This window comes from Chrysochloris asiatica, unplaced genomic scaffold (genome assembly GCF_000296735.1).
Source record: "Chrysochloris asiatica unplaced genomic scaffold, ChrAsi1.0 scaffold00043, whole genome shotgun sequence".
Lineage (NCBI taxonomy): Eukaryota > Metazoa > Chordata > Mammalia > Afrosoricida > Chrysochloridae > Chrysochloris > Chrysochloris asiatica.
Window position 1 is genome coordinate 8761741 of NW_006408561.1, and position 14602 is coordinate 8776342.

Below are 14602 nucleotides of genomic sequence, written 5' to 3' on the forward strand. Positions count from 1 at the left end.
AAAAAAAAAAAATAGAGCTGTTTTGGAAGAAGTACAGCCAGAGTGCTCTTTGGAAGCCATGAGACTTTGTCTCTGGTACTTCTGACATATTATCAGAAGGGACTAGTCATGGGGAAAGATATCATGTTTGGTAAAGTGGATGGTAAGGGTAAAAGAGGAAGACTCCTAACAAGATGGACTGGCATAGTGGCAGCAGCTATGGGCTCAGGTGCAACAATGATTGTGAGGTTGGCACAGGCAGTGTTTCATTCTGTTGCTCATAGGGTCCCTATTAGTTGGTACTGCCTCAATGACAGCTAATAACAACAACAGAAACATACATCACCTTGTCCTCTAATCTTGACTCAATGGCACTTAACAACAAACATTAATAACACTCTTAACAATCAGGTGGTTTTTTTCTGTTTCTTTGAAGCCACCTCAAATTCCTTTCTCTTTGCCTTGCACACACACAGAGACATAAAGAAATACAACAGTCTTTCTTTCTTTTTTGTTCCCTTTTGTGTTTATTTCTCTGCTTTATTTTTTGTTTTTATATTCTCAATTTCCTTTTCCCCATTACCTGGTTCTTCTTTGATAAACTGAGCATAAACATACTGAAACTAAAATGCCTTATTGGAGAAGAAAATTGGATCTTGCCATTGATGCTTATTTGTAAAGATGAAAATTTTAAGTTCTTCTCAGCATTCATTTTAACTGGATACCCTTGAATCTAGCAAAACAATTTAGAGTTAGGACTCAGTTTGTGCTTTGACCCCTGCTTATTGGGGAAGGAGGAAATCCGCCCTTAAACAGTACAAGCTAGCCAAATTTATGACATCGGACAGTGAATTTATGAAATTGATACAAGTTTTTCAGTAACATGTATTGAAAGCCTGAGGAAGGAAGACATCACATGCCATGCAGGTCCACACAACACTCAGCAATAGAGTGTACCAGACAGGCTGTGGGAGGCAAACATTGTAATAATGGAAATATGGGGTGCTCTGTGGTTCTTGTAGGAGAATGTGAGTGACGTGTAATAATTCTAGGGCCTGGCAGGGGAGTGAAACCTGTGAGTTTGAAGAGTTTGGTGGAGTTCATCCTGTCTAGATGATAGGGAAACTAATCAGTTGAGGATCCTTTCTTCCAAATGTGAAGAGAGTTAGGGGAACATGATTAGGCGTTTGGGGCCTGTGAGTCTCAAAGCTGTCAAATAGGTACATGAAAATTTATATCTTACAATACAATTGGTCTCTTTCTCGGATGAAATGGGAAATGGGGTTTATAACAGTGATAAAATATTTTTCAAGTGATTTCTCTCGTCTTCTGGGAAAAGCTTTGTTATGTTAAATCAAAATAGGGAAACTAAGTGAATACAATTCACAAATTGTGAGTCTATAACTAAATGAATTTTAAATGTAGCATAACCACCAATATAACTATGATATAGAACATTTTTATTACTCCAGAAGATTCTCTCATGCCATTTTGCAATCAATCCCATTTGATCACCACTAGCCTCTGAAAACACTGATTTACATTACATCACTATAATTTTGCAATAGAACCGTATATAGTTTTTCTGTCCTCTTGTGTTACTTAGCATAATGATTTTAATATTCATTCATGTGTTTTTTTGTGAATTGGCAGTTTGCTACTTTTTATTATTGATTGGAAATAACTAACAATTTGTTTATCTAATAACTAGTTGATGAACATTTGGGCTTTTTAAAAAAATTATATATTATTTTTAATAAAACTATGTACTATATTTGAGTGTAAGTATTCATGTAGTCATTTGTTGGCATTTCTTTGGGAGAAATAACCTAGATGTGATATCTGTAATTTGAATGAGAAGTTTAAAGTTAACTTTTTAATAAAAAGCAAAACCATTTTTTTCTAAAATGTTTGCAAAATCTTTTTGTACAATTTGTTCTTTTCTGCATTCCATTCAGTAGTATTTGCAAATTCTAGTATCTCTGCTGCTACAGTATTTTCAGCTGTGCTATGCTTTCTGCTTTTAAGGACTCATGTGATTATATTGGATCCATTTACATAATCTAGGATAATCTCCTCATCACAATGCCAGTGACACTAATCATATCTGCAAAACTCTTTAAATAAAGTCACATTGCACAGAATAAGAATTATTTCAATTTGAATTGTGTTCCACAAAAAGAAATGTTGAAGTTCTAACCATGAGCACCTTGAAATGTGACCTGTTTCAAAATAGGGCCATTTAGAATAGAACAGAGTTTTGAACTTCTGCAAGAAGTAAGAGGGAACCTACATCCAGAAGGCCTGGAGGAAGGTAGAATCTCCAGTGAGTAGTATTGAATCTGTCTAGGTGGGGCTGATGCAATGAAATACAGATGGGTCTCTTGTAATACAATAGTGAATAATTGTTATCAGGACTGATTGTGAGGGTTGGAAATGTAAAGGTAGACGTTTTATGGCAAGGAGGGGAGCGATTAACTTTTCAGTCTAGGAGCCGATGTACCTAGGACCATCAAGGGAGAAGAGCAGAGAGCGGGACTTTACCCGGAGAAGCAGTGATACCTGAAATGGAGGCAGAGAAGATGACGTGGAGCGATGGAGCAGCTGGAGACTTTAGATCCAGAGAGGGAGAGTGACTGTGTGCTGAAGACCTGGGGGGTACGGGGAAGGATTGCATGGAGGGGATTGTAACCATGGCAATGAGATGATTATACAATAGAATGAATGTAAAACTAATGTTCTACCTTGTAAACTATCACATAATTCACAATAAAACATTTAAGAAAAAAAAAAAAAAAGACAAAGACATAGACAGATATCAATGGATACATGACAGCTGTGGTAGGTGTATCTATAAGTCAAGGAATGCCAGAGACTGCCAGGAGCCACCAGGAAGTAGAGGACAGGAATGGAATGGCTTCCTTCTCAGAGACCCTGGTAGGCAACAACACAATACCCTGATTTGGACTTTTGCCTTCCAGAATTGTCACACACACACACACACACACACACAAAAAATGCTTTAAATAATTCATTTTATGGTATTTTGCTTTTGAAGCTCTAGGAACCTAATTCAAGGAAATAACCATTTGGGGACGTGGAGGGGTCATTATTTCATCTACCACAATTTTATTGGAGCCTTTGTTGGAAAATAAATTGATAATTTATATGTAGATCTATTTCTGGACTTCCCATTTCATTTCACTGATGTATGTCTCAGTTGTTTCTCCAACACCATATTGGCTTTATATTAAAGATTTATGTTAAAATTTTAAATCAATAGAATTCCTCAATATTTAATTTTATGAAATAAATTTTGTTAGTTATATATAAGGTGACTTCAAATAATTTGGGAAAAATAAAGTTAAAAGATAATAGAATTGTCCTACAAGATTTTTGAAACATGCTTGTACTTTCATTGTATTTCCAAGTGAATTTTAGAATCAATATGTATATTAATAAAATAATATTTGTTAAAATCTTGCTTGAAATTGTGCTGAGTCTAGCGATCAATGTAATATTGCACATAGCTTTGGTGTATGGATATTTTAAGTATTTCAAGGTTTTGGATGAAATTGTTAAAAAAAATTGTAAATTCAACTTCTAATTATTACTTACTATGATGTTCTGTCCTGGTGTGGTGCTGTGGGTTAATGCGCCAGACTGCAAAGCCGTTTGAACAGCAAAGTCTGCAGTTCAAGCTCACTAGCTGCTCCTCGGAAACCCTATACAGGGTCACTATGGGTCGGAACGGACTAGACGGCACTTAACAACAACAAAAATGATGTTTTGTAGCGTAGTGGTTACGAATTGGGCTGTAAACCCACAAGGTCAGCAGTTCAAAACTACCAGCTGTTGCGCGGGAGAAAGATGAGGCTTTCTGTTCCCGTGAAGCTTTACAGCCTCGGAAACCATGTACAGGGTCGCTATGAGTTGGAACCGACTCCACGGCACATAACAACAACAACAACATGATGTTCTAGTGGGGGAACTGTAGGCTAAGCACTGGACTACTAACCAAATGGTCAGTGGTTCTAACCTATCAGCTGCTCCTCAAAGCCCTACACAGGATCGATATGAGTTGGAACCGACTTGAAAGCACTTAACAACAATAAGAACAGAAAATTATAGAGACCTTGTATCATAATGGGGTTTGCATTGGGCTGCTAATCAAAAGGTCAGCAGTTCAAATCCACCAGCAACTCTACAGGAGAAAGATGAGGTTTTCTTCTCTTGTAAAGATTTACAGTCTAAAAAGTCCTACACTTGTTTGCTATGAGTTGGTATTGACTCAACGGCACACAACAACAACAGAAAGTTAGAAAATTGGAATTCATTTTTTTTTTTAATTGCTTAACTCATATTTTAGTTCTAGAAGCAGATCTTAAGATGTCACTGAATAAATTGATTTATTTTTCCTTTTACTTTATATTACATACTAATGTTAATTAAGTCTTACTGAATTTGTTAGAAGCTGCAATACAATATTGAATAAAAATTGCTTTGAATAAAAAGATTTTCTTATTTCTCTTAGAGAAATGAATTATTTCCTTATTAATACTATGTTAGTTGTAAGGTTTTTACAGATATTCTATATCTGTTTAAGAAGTTTTATTAATTTTAGTTGCTGGGATTCTTTAGAAATCATAAAAATATTTTACATTTTCTCTAGTTATTTTCCTACATTTACTGAACTCATCATGTGACTTTTCATCTCTAGCCTGATGATATTATGAATTACAGTGATTCATTTCAAACAATAGATCAAACACATATTTAGAGTAAACTTCTCTATTACTCTTTTTGTCTTATAGTATACAGTATATTATTTTATGTACAAACCACATTAAAGAAACACTTGCAGGTATACTAAATATATTTAACATAATTTCATATTTGCTAAGTGTGGTCAAATTAGATCTGACTCATATGAACCTGTATAGAGTTTCCAAGGAGCATCTGGTATGTTAGAACTGCCAACAATGTGGATAGAATCCAGTGTTGATCCACAGTGCCCCATGAGAAGTCCAAAAGATGGTTTTGATTTGGAATAAAGGGAAATGTAATGATAAGGTTGTGATGTGCATCACCAAATAGTGCCTATTTGTCATTATGAACCATTGTATATACCTTGAATTCTTAATTTGTTGTTGTTGTTCGGTTCCACCAAGTCAGTACTGAATCTAGTGATCATATGCACAGCAGAATGAAATAGTACACGTTCCTGGCTCAATCTCACAATTATTGCTACACCTTAACAAAACTTTACTCGCTTGAGATATCAAAGAGATTTTCCGATGATTTCCGCATTCCGTTGGGCCACCTTTCTTTGGAATGGACACAAATATGCATCCATTAGATGTCAGCAATGATATTCCCCATTTCACATGGTATATCAATGATATTGGCAGACAATTTCTGCATTCCATTTGGGTCTCTTTGGAATGGGCACAAACATGCATCTCTTCCAGTCAGTTGGCCAGGTTTTTGTCTTCCAAATTTCTTGGCATACATGAGTGAGTATCTAAATTGCTTCTTCAGTTTGTTGGAAATTTCTATTTTGATTCCATCTGTTACTGGGGCCTTGTCTTTGGACAGTACTTTCGATGTACCTTGGACTTCTTTCTTCAGGATCATCAGCTCTTGATCCTATGCTACCTCTTGAAGCAGTTGAACATGGATCAATTCTTTTGGTTTACTTACTCTGTAGTCCTTCCATTTTTTTTTTTTTTTTTTATGCTTTCTGCATCATTTAATATTTTGCCTATTATCATTCAATATCGCAATTAAAGGCTTGAATTTTTCATTCTGTTCCCTCACTTTGAGAAATTATGAGCGTATTTTTCTTTTTGGTTTTCTAAATCCAGGTCTTTGCACATTTCATTATAATATTTGACTTTGTCTGCTTGAGATGACATTGGGCATTTTTCAGCTCAGCTCTTTAACCTCCTCTCTCTTTCCATTTGCTTTAGCATCTCTATGCTGGAGAGCAAGTTTCAGAGTCTCTTCTGACATCCACATTGGCCTTTTATTTCTTTCTTGTCTTCTTAATGACATTTGGTTTCTTACTGTGTGATGTTCTGGAAGTCATCCCATAACTCTTTGGGTTTGTAGTGTTTTGTTCATGAAATCTGTTCTTTGGATGATCTCTAGATTCAGGTGGGATATATTCAAGAGCATATTTTTAATATAATAAGCTTCATGGGACTTGATTCATAGCTAGAGGTTTGCCTATATTGCTGCTTGCAATTTTTTTTAATTCTGTGAAGGGTTTCTCAATTTCTTTTTGTAATTGATTTGGTTTGTAGCATTCATTCCTTATAATATATTCATTTAGTTTCGCTATCAGAATAATGCTGGTTTCATAAAATGAGTTTGTAAACATACCTCTGCTTTCTAGTTTTTAGAAGCATTTGTGTGGAACTGATTTATGTTTCCTTTAAGGTTTTGTGAAACGTATTAATGAAATCAAAATACAGAACATTTTCTTTGTGGGAATCTGCTAAACCATTTATTTTGTTTTAATATGTATAGATTGAAAGCTTTGCCAATATACTGTATTTGGTGGTCGATAGACTAGAGTGTTCAATAAACTTGCCCCTCTAATTTATTTAATTAATTGGCATAGAGTTATTCCCAACATAAACTTTTACAAATAGGATGAGTTTTTCCATTCTTAATTCTAATTTGTGTTTTCTCTATCCCCTCTAACTACTCTCCTCTTGCACTCTCCCTAGAGGTTTATCAGTCTTATTATTATTTTCAAAGACATAGCTTTTGATTTCATTGTTGTTCACAAATCTTTTTTAGTTTTCTATATCATTGATTTTTGTTCTTTATTTTAATTTTTTCTTTTTATATTGTTTTTATATAATTTTTCATCCTTATTATAATATTTTCATGTAGACACTATTTGAAACTTGAACAAACAAAAAAACGAATAGAAATATGGTAGGCAGAGCACTAACACAAATCCCTGAGATCCCTGGCCTCTTGTATACATTCATTCTTCCACTCATTTAATGAAACACTAATCTAAGAGCTGCTGTAATGGGATTGTCCACATGCAACTAATAGCCCAAATTAACTGACCTTAAAATAGAGAGATTCTCCAGCTGGATCTGACCTAATCACATAAACCCTTTAAAAACAAAGGATTTTCCTCAGTTGGTCAAATAATAGCCAATCAAAGAGGCACAATTAAGCTGCAGTGGAAGAATGCTAGATTCATGTTGTTAGGTGCCACTAGGATGGGTGCCAGTTTCCCTGGGTGGTGGATGGCTTTGCCAGAGTCCTGCAGAATGCTCTCTGCAGTGGCACTTCACTCATCTCCAATCACCCAGCTGTGAAGACTACCAAGGGTAAGAAGGACATCCAGTGCTGTGCTCACCTTCAGAAGGAGTTGCTGCTGAGTGCTCTCAACACAGTCAGTGCTACCTCCAAGACAGGAGGCTACCTCATCTACTGCACCTGTCCTATCATGGTAGAAGAGAATGAGTAGGTGGTAGACTATGCTCTGAAATAGAGGAATATGTGTCTGGTGCCCGTGGGCCAGGAAGGTTTTATCTGATTTTGAGAAAGGTGCTTCCAGCCCACTGAGTTTTCTACCCACTACTTCTACCCTCATATCCACAATATGGATGGCTTCTTTATTGCCTAGTGTAAGAAGTTCTCCAATTCTATTCCCCAGTTGCAGACAGGAGATTCTGCAACAGCCAACACTACAAACCCTGATTTACCTGCCCTGAAGGATCAGTCTGCCTCCAAGTCTAAGAATAGCAGCCTGTCAACCAAAAAAACCAAAGGGCTGAGAAAGCAAAGCAGAAGTTGCAGGAATAGAAATATCTCAAGAAGGCTTCGGTCCTAAAGAAAAATGGCATGTCCAAAAGTATAGACTCAGGATTATCCACTGTACCTCTGTCACCAATGCTCAAGCATCTCCCAAGCTTCAGGGTAGTAGCAGTCAACCAGCTGAAAAAGCTGAAGTTATCAGGGAACCAAAGATGACTGGGAAGATAGAGCAGCAATCAACTAAACTGTAAGCTCCCAAGAATGTTGTGTTTCTGGAGCCAGATGCCCCTCCCAAAGGCACAGACTCAGAAACACATGTTATGCTAGCCTTCTCCAAGACCCAGGCTACACTTAAACCTGAGGACCCTGGAGGGAAGGCCAACGAGGCTGACCAAGTACACCAGCAATTTCCAGAGCAGTCTTTCAAGAAAGCTGCCTTCTGAAAATAAAATGGCACCCCCACGTGCCCTCATACTCCCACCACATACTCCGTCAGTACTACTAGCCAGCTCCTACCAGCAAAGAGGAGGAAATCTCAGTCCAGTGGCAATAGCTGCTGTTTTACAAGATGGTTTAAAAGTAGACTGGGATGACTCATTGCCATTGTCACTGGGTTGGAATTCTTACCTCTGCGAGGATCGTTTCTCCACTGTGTATACACATGAAATTTAATATACATTTTACAACCTCTGAAAAAAGAAAAATCACGTAACATAAGACTGTGAAGGGCCTTTATAAGCTGAGAGCAGTCCCCCATCACAGAAGTGAGGAAAATGGGGATTTAATTCTTACAATCACACAGAAATGAATTCTGCCAACGACCAACGCCTTTAGAGCTTGGAAGATGAACACGAATTTAAGATTAGAGCTACAGTGCAAGCTATTCCAGATTTCCAATTTACAGAAATTCTGAGCTAGTATCTGTATTGTTTTAAGCCACTTGTTGTTGTTGCTATGTGTTGTCGAGTCGATTCTGACCCATAGCGACCCTGTATAGGGTTTCCAAGGAATAGCTGGTAAGCTTGAACTGACAACCTTGCAGTTCAAACGGCTTTACACTCTGATGCATTAACCCACAGTGCCACACCAGGACTCCTTGAAGGCACTAAATTTGTGATCATTTGTTAGGAAGCAATTGAAAATGAATATCCTAGGCATGGATGTTATAAAACTATTCGGAGAACTGCTTTAGCTGCATTGCATACATATTCTATACTGTACATTACTTTCAATTTTTGTATATTAACCTTTTTGACTCTTAGCTTTACTAAAAGTATGTTGCTTAATTTTAAAATAGATGTGAGTTTCTATTGTTGATCTAAGAGTCCTGGTGTGGCACTGTAGGATAAGCACTGGACTGCTAACTGCAAGGATGTTGTTGTTGTTAAGTGCCATCAAGTCAGTTCCGACCCACAGCGACCCTGTATAGGGTTTCCGAGGAGCCGCTGGTGAGTTCGAACCATCGACTGCAGTTCAAATGGCTTTGCAGTCTGGAGCATTTACCCACAGTGGTTCAAATCTAACAACCACTTCTTGGGAACCTTATGGTGGTGGTAGTGGTGTGCCATGTAGTCAGTTCAGACTCATAGTGACCCTGTATATGGGTTCCGTAAATCTTTACAGGAGCAGAAAGCCTCATCTTTCTTCCACAGAACTGCTGGTAGTTTTGAACTGCTGACTTTGAAATTAGCAGCTGGCCTGGTAAACACTACGATACCAGAGAACTTCTTTGGAAATCCTTTAGAGGGTCATTATGAGTTAGGACTAACTTTACAACACTTAACAAAAACAATTTTTGATCTTAACAGTAGGCATAGGATATTATTTGCATTATTTTAGTCCTATTAAATTTGAGCCTTTAAAAAAAATGGAAAATATGTGCATTTTATTGTTGCTTACTGAATTTTTTCAAATTTATTAAAATTTATTCTAGATGGCGATAAAATTACTTAGATCAGTTTAATCCCTTCAGGGCTTGTTTTATGCTTTTTAAAAAGACATAGCTAGAGAACATTTAATTTGCGGTGATTTAATATAATATTCTAGGAATCCTATATAATAATCCGTGAGTTATATGGTCTTTTTATATATGTCAGAAATACCATACAGGGTTTCTATGGGTTGGAACTGACTTGACGGCACTTTACAACTACAACTTTGGGGATATAAATCAGATACAGCTCTATGTGAAGACTGTGGATATTTGTTCCTGTTCCCTTTCTTCATATTTTTACACTAATCTCATTTTCTTTCTTTAAATGTGCATGTGGTATAATTAAAGTGCTTGGCTGTGAAATGAAAAGTAGGTTTGTGTTCACTCTGAGGTAACTTGAAAGAAAGTTCTGTCAAACTACTTCCAAAATACCACCCTTTGAAAACTCAAACCAATGACAATCCCATACACATGGATTTGCCATTAGTTTGAGCTCAAGTGATGGCAACTGGTTAAATATTCAAAAAAGTATATTTGCATATCTCTAGAGGCATATCTTTTTGAAGCTCAGATTTCTCAGTTCTCTGTTTCTCAAAGTAATGTCTAATGAAACTTTCCTCTGCAATTCTACTGAATTCCTTTGGGATCTGCTGAGTTTTGTTTTTTAGTTGCTGTTTTTTTGTTTTGTTTTGTTTTGGGGTGGGGGCAGTTCTTGGCTCACCACACTGCAACTGGAAACTCCAGATAATACACTGATATAGTTTTAAGACTTCCTTTTTACCCCATATTTCAGTAGTCATAATACATTGCTGCCCACTTTCTATAAAAGGCAACCATTGTTTGCATATGCTCTGTGTTTGTTATTTGTTTAGAGTAAGCAAGTAAATCTGCTCTATCTTAGTTAATTTTGACTGAAAGTTAGAGTTTTTCTCTAAAAATGCTTATAATATCAAGCATGAAGTTTGCTTTGGGGCTACATTCAAATTTTATCTTTAATTTTAATAATATTTTCAATAACTATTTTCTTCATGGACTGCTTCTAAATTTGATTTCATAAAACTAATTTTTCTGGTTCTTGTTAATTCCCCCATCATTTTTTTAAACCTATTTTATTTTACATTCTTTCTTTCTCTTTAACTCCTTCCATTTTATCAATGGATAAACTTATATATTTCTAGTCTATTGCATTTTCTTATAATTCACATGATGCACATTCCATGACTAAAGCAAATATCTCTAGTGTGGTTGCTGGTAGCATCTTAATTATAATGAGCAGAAAGAAGCAATGTTGAGCATCTGTTCTGATTATAAGGACGTAAGTGGGGAAAATCAATCATAAGACCATAAGCCAGAAGGATATAAGCAATTTAATATGTAGATATGAATAGATAAGGCAAGTGTTGTATGCTTACATTTTTGAAAAATGAATAATATTCATTTATCTCAAGTATCAGCTTTAATTTGCAGCTTACCTTAAAGAATTTGGGTGGATCTGGCTGTTATTTTCAATGTGGTCATGCTGAATATATTTTACTACTAGCTCCAGTCACTCTCTGTCACTTAGTATGTGCTTACAATGCATGTTTAGTATATACTTTGCAAAATTATAAGACTTCAGGGATTCTATATTCTGAATAAAAATTAAAATTTCACAGATAATTTAAATTACTCCACAAACAATTGTTAATTGCTCATTTTGTGTTTATTATTACTATTTATTTTAAATGTTTTATTTATATCTGCCAAACTATACTGTCATTGTTGTTGTAGTTAATAGGTGCCATTGAGTTGGTACCCCGTCATAGCAACCCTATGCACAATAGAATGAAACGCTGCCCAGTCCTGGGCCAATCTCACAATCATTACTACAGCTGAGCCCATTGTGGCTGCCAGTGTGCCAGTTCATCTCATTGGAAATGTTAATCTCTTTTTCTGATCCTCCACTTTACTAAACATGATCTCAGGGATTGATTCCTCTTGATAATCTGCTCAAAATGTGAGAGACAATGTCTGGTCATCCTGGCTTCCAAGGAGCACTCTGGCTGTACTACTTCCAACACAAATCTGTTTGTTCTTTTGGGAGTCCATCGTACTTTCAATGCTATCCTCCAACACCATAACTCAAATGCATCCATTGGTCTACAGCCTTCCTTATTCACTGCCCAAATTTCACATGCATATTAGGTTATTGAAAATACCATGGCTTTGGTCAGATGCACCTTAGTCCTCAAACTAACATTTTAGCACATCAAAAGTTTAAAGAGGTCTTGTGCAGCAGGTTTGCCTTAATGCAATATATTATTTGATTTCTTAACTGCTACTTTCATGAGTGTTGATGATTAATCTAAGCAAAATAAAGTCTTTGACAACTTTAATCTTTTCTCCATTGATATGAGTGTCATTTATTTGGCCAATTGTGAGGATTTTTGTTTGCTTCACGTTGAGATGAAAACCATAATGAAGGCTGTGGACTTTGATCTTCATCAGTATTTTCAGTTTTGTTTACTTTCAGCAAGCAAGGTTGTATCATCTGCATATCACAGGTTATTAATGAGTTTTCCTCCAATCCCAGTGCCACATTTTTTCTTCATATGATCCAACTTCTGAGATTATATTCTCAGCATACAGATTGAATAAGTATGGTGAAAAAATACAACTCTGGCACAAACCTTTCCTAATTTTAAACCACTCAGTGTTCCCTTATTCTGTTCGAAAAACTGCCTCTTGGTCTGTATATATGTTCATCATGAGCACAATTAAATGTTCCTGAATACATTACCTGCAATGTTGACCATAACTTGTCATGATCCACACAATCAAAAGCCTTTGCATATTCAATAAAGCACAGGGAAAATTTTTTCTCGTATTATTTGCTTTCAGCCAAGATCCATTAGACTCACCAATGATAGCCTTCATTCCACGTCCTCTTCTTAATCTGTCTTGAACTTCTAGAAGTTCTCTGTCAGGGTATGGTTGCAGATGTTTTTGCATTATCTTTAGTAAAACTTAACTTGCCTGGAATGTTAATGATATTGTCCTATGATTTCTGCATTCCATAGGGTCACATCTCTTTGGCATGGACACAAATACGAATCTCTTCCAGTCAGTTGGACAGATTTCTGTGTATGCCTTCTGGTGAGGCCATCTTTTATGTTTATAGCCATCTTTCATGTTGTTCAACAAAGATATTTGCAAGGAAGAAGTCATTGGTCTTGCAAAATTCTATCATGTAATCTACAGCATAATTTCTATCACCAAGGCCATATTTTCCAATTACTGCTACTTTCTTTGTTTCCAACCTTTACACTCCAATCGCTAGTAATTATGAATACATCCTGATTGCATGTTTGATCAATTTCTGCCTTAAGAAGTTGGTTAAAGGCTTCAATTTCATCATGAATTTCTTTAGTGGTTGGTGTGTAAGTTTGAAAAATAATGGTATTATCTTGTCTTCCTTATAGGCATATGGATATTATCATATCACAGACAGGTTTGTACTTCAAGAGAGATCTTGATATGTTCTTTTTGATGAAGAATACATGTCATTCCTCTTCAATTTGTCATTCCAGAAATAGTAAAGTAGGTGATTGTCAGATTGAAAATGGCCAATACTGGTCCATTTCAGCTCACTAATGCCAAGGATATAAATGTGTACACGTTCCATTTCATTTTTGACAGTTTTCAATGACTAAATAATCAGAAATAGTCCATCTCTCCTTCTTACTAGTCTGTCTCATCTGGAAGCTCAGATGAAACCTGTCTACCATAGTTGATGCTGCTGATATTTAAAATACCTGTAGCATAGCTTTCATAATCATAACAACACACAAACCACCACAGTACAACAGGCAGACATGCAAGAGGTGTACGCATATACTATGGAATAGAAAATCAATCTGTTATATATGCTTAAAGAAACGTGTGTACATTAACAAAAGTCATATAAAAGAATATAAAAACAATTAATTTTTCATCTTTTCAGCAAGAAATAATCCAGATACTCATCAAAGATAGAATAAACAAATCATAGAATATATTTTCTAATACATATTATAAATAGTGAAATTGATTCAGACTATTACCTGATGACAGCTGTAATAACATCACAAATATGAGTTGAAAGTGATTTTCTTTACTTCTTTCTTTGAGACACTTAGAGACCACTAGGGGGAAGAACACACTCAACATTTCTAAAGTTGAGAGAACTGAAGAAAAATTCAAGTCTTAATTTGAAAAAATTGAAGGATTCTATGGACAAAATATAGAATGATGTAGAAAGCATGAAAAAAAAATGGAAGAAATACACTGAGTCATTGTACCAAAAAGAAATGGACAATATTCAACCATCTCAATAGGTAGCATATGATCAAGAATCAATTATACAGAAGAAAGAAGTCCAAGGTTCATTGAAGTCATTGGCAAAGAATAAGACACCAGGAATTGATAGAATAGAAATTAAAACCATTTAACAAACTGATGTGGCACTGGAGGCACTCACTTGACTATACCAAGAAATTTGGAAGAAAACTAACTGGTCAATTGACTGGAACAGATCCATATCTGTGCCCATTTCAGAGACGGGTGACACAATGGAATGTGGAACTCAACGAATGATATCAGTATTATCACATGCAGCAATTTTTGTTAAAGATAATACAAAAAATGACTGCAAACATACATTGACAGAGAACTTGGAGAGGTTCAAACCGAATTCAGAAAAGGATATGGAAGGAGGGATATCCTTGCTAATGTCTAATGGATCTTAGCTGAAAGCAGAGAATAACAGAAAGATGTTTACCCTGTGCTTTATTGACTACACAAAGGCTTTCAATTGTGTGGATCATGACAAGATATGGACAACATTGCAATATAAGTGTTCTGGAACACTTAATTGTACTC

At 35.9% G+C, this 14602-nt stretch overlaps 1 pseudogene; it reads left to right on the top strand.

The window, feature by feature from the left end:
• LOC102827760 overlaps window positions 1-8363 on the top strand; it is an 18104-nt pseudogene extending 9741 nt beyond the window's left edge.
• Window positions 8364-14602: the final 6239 nt, after the last annotated feature.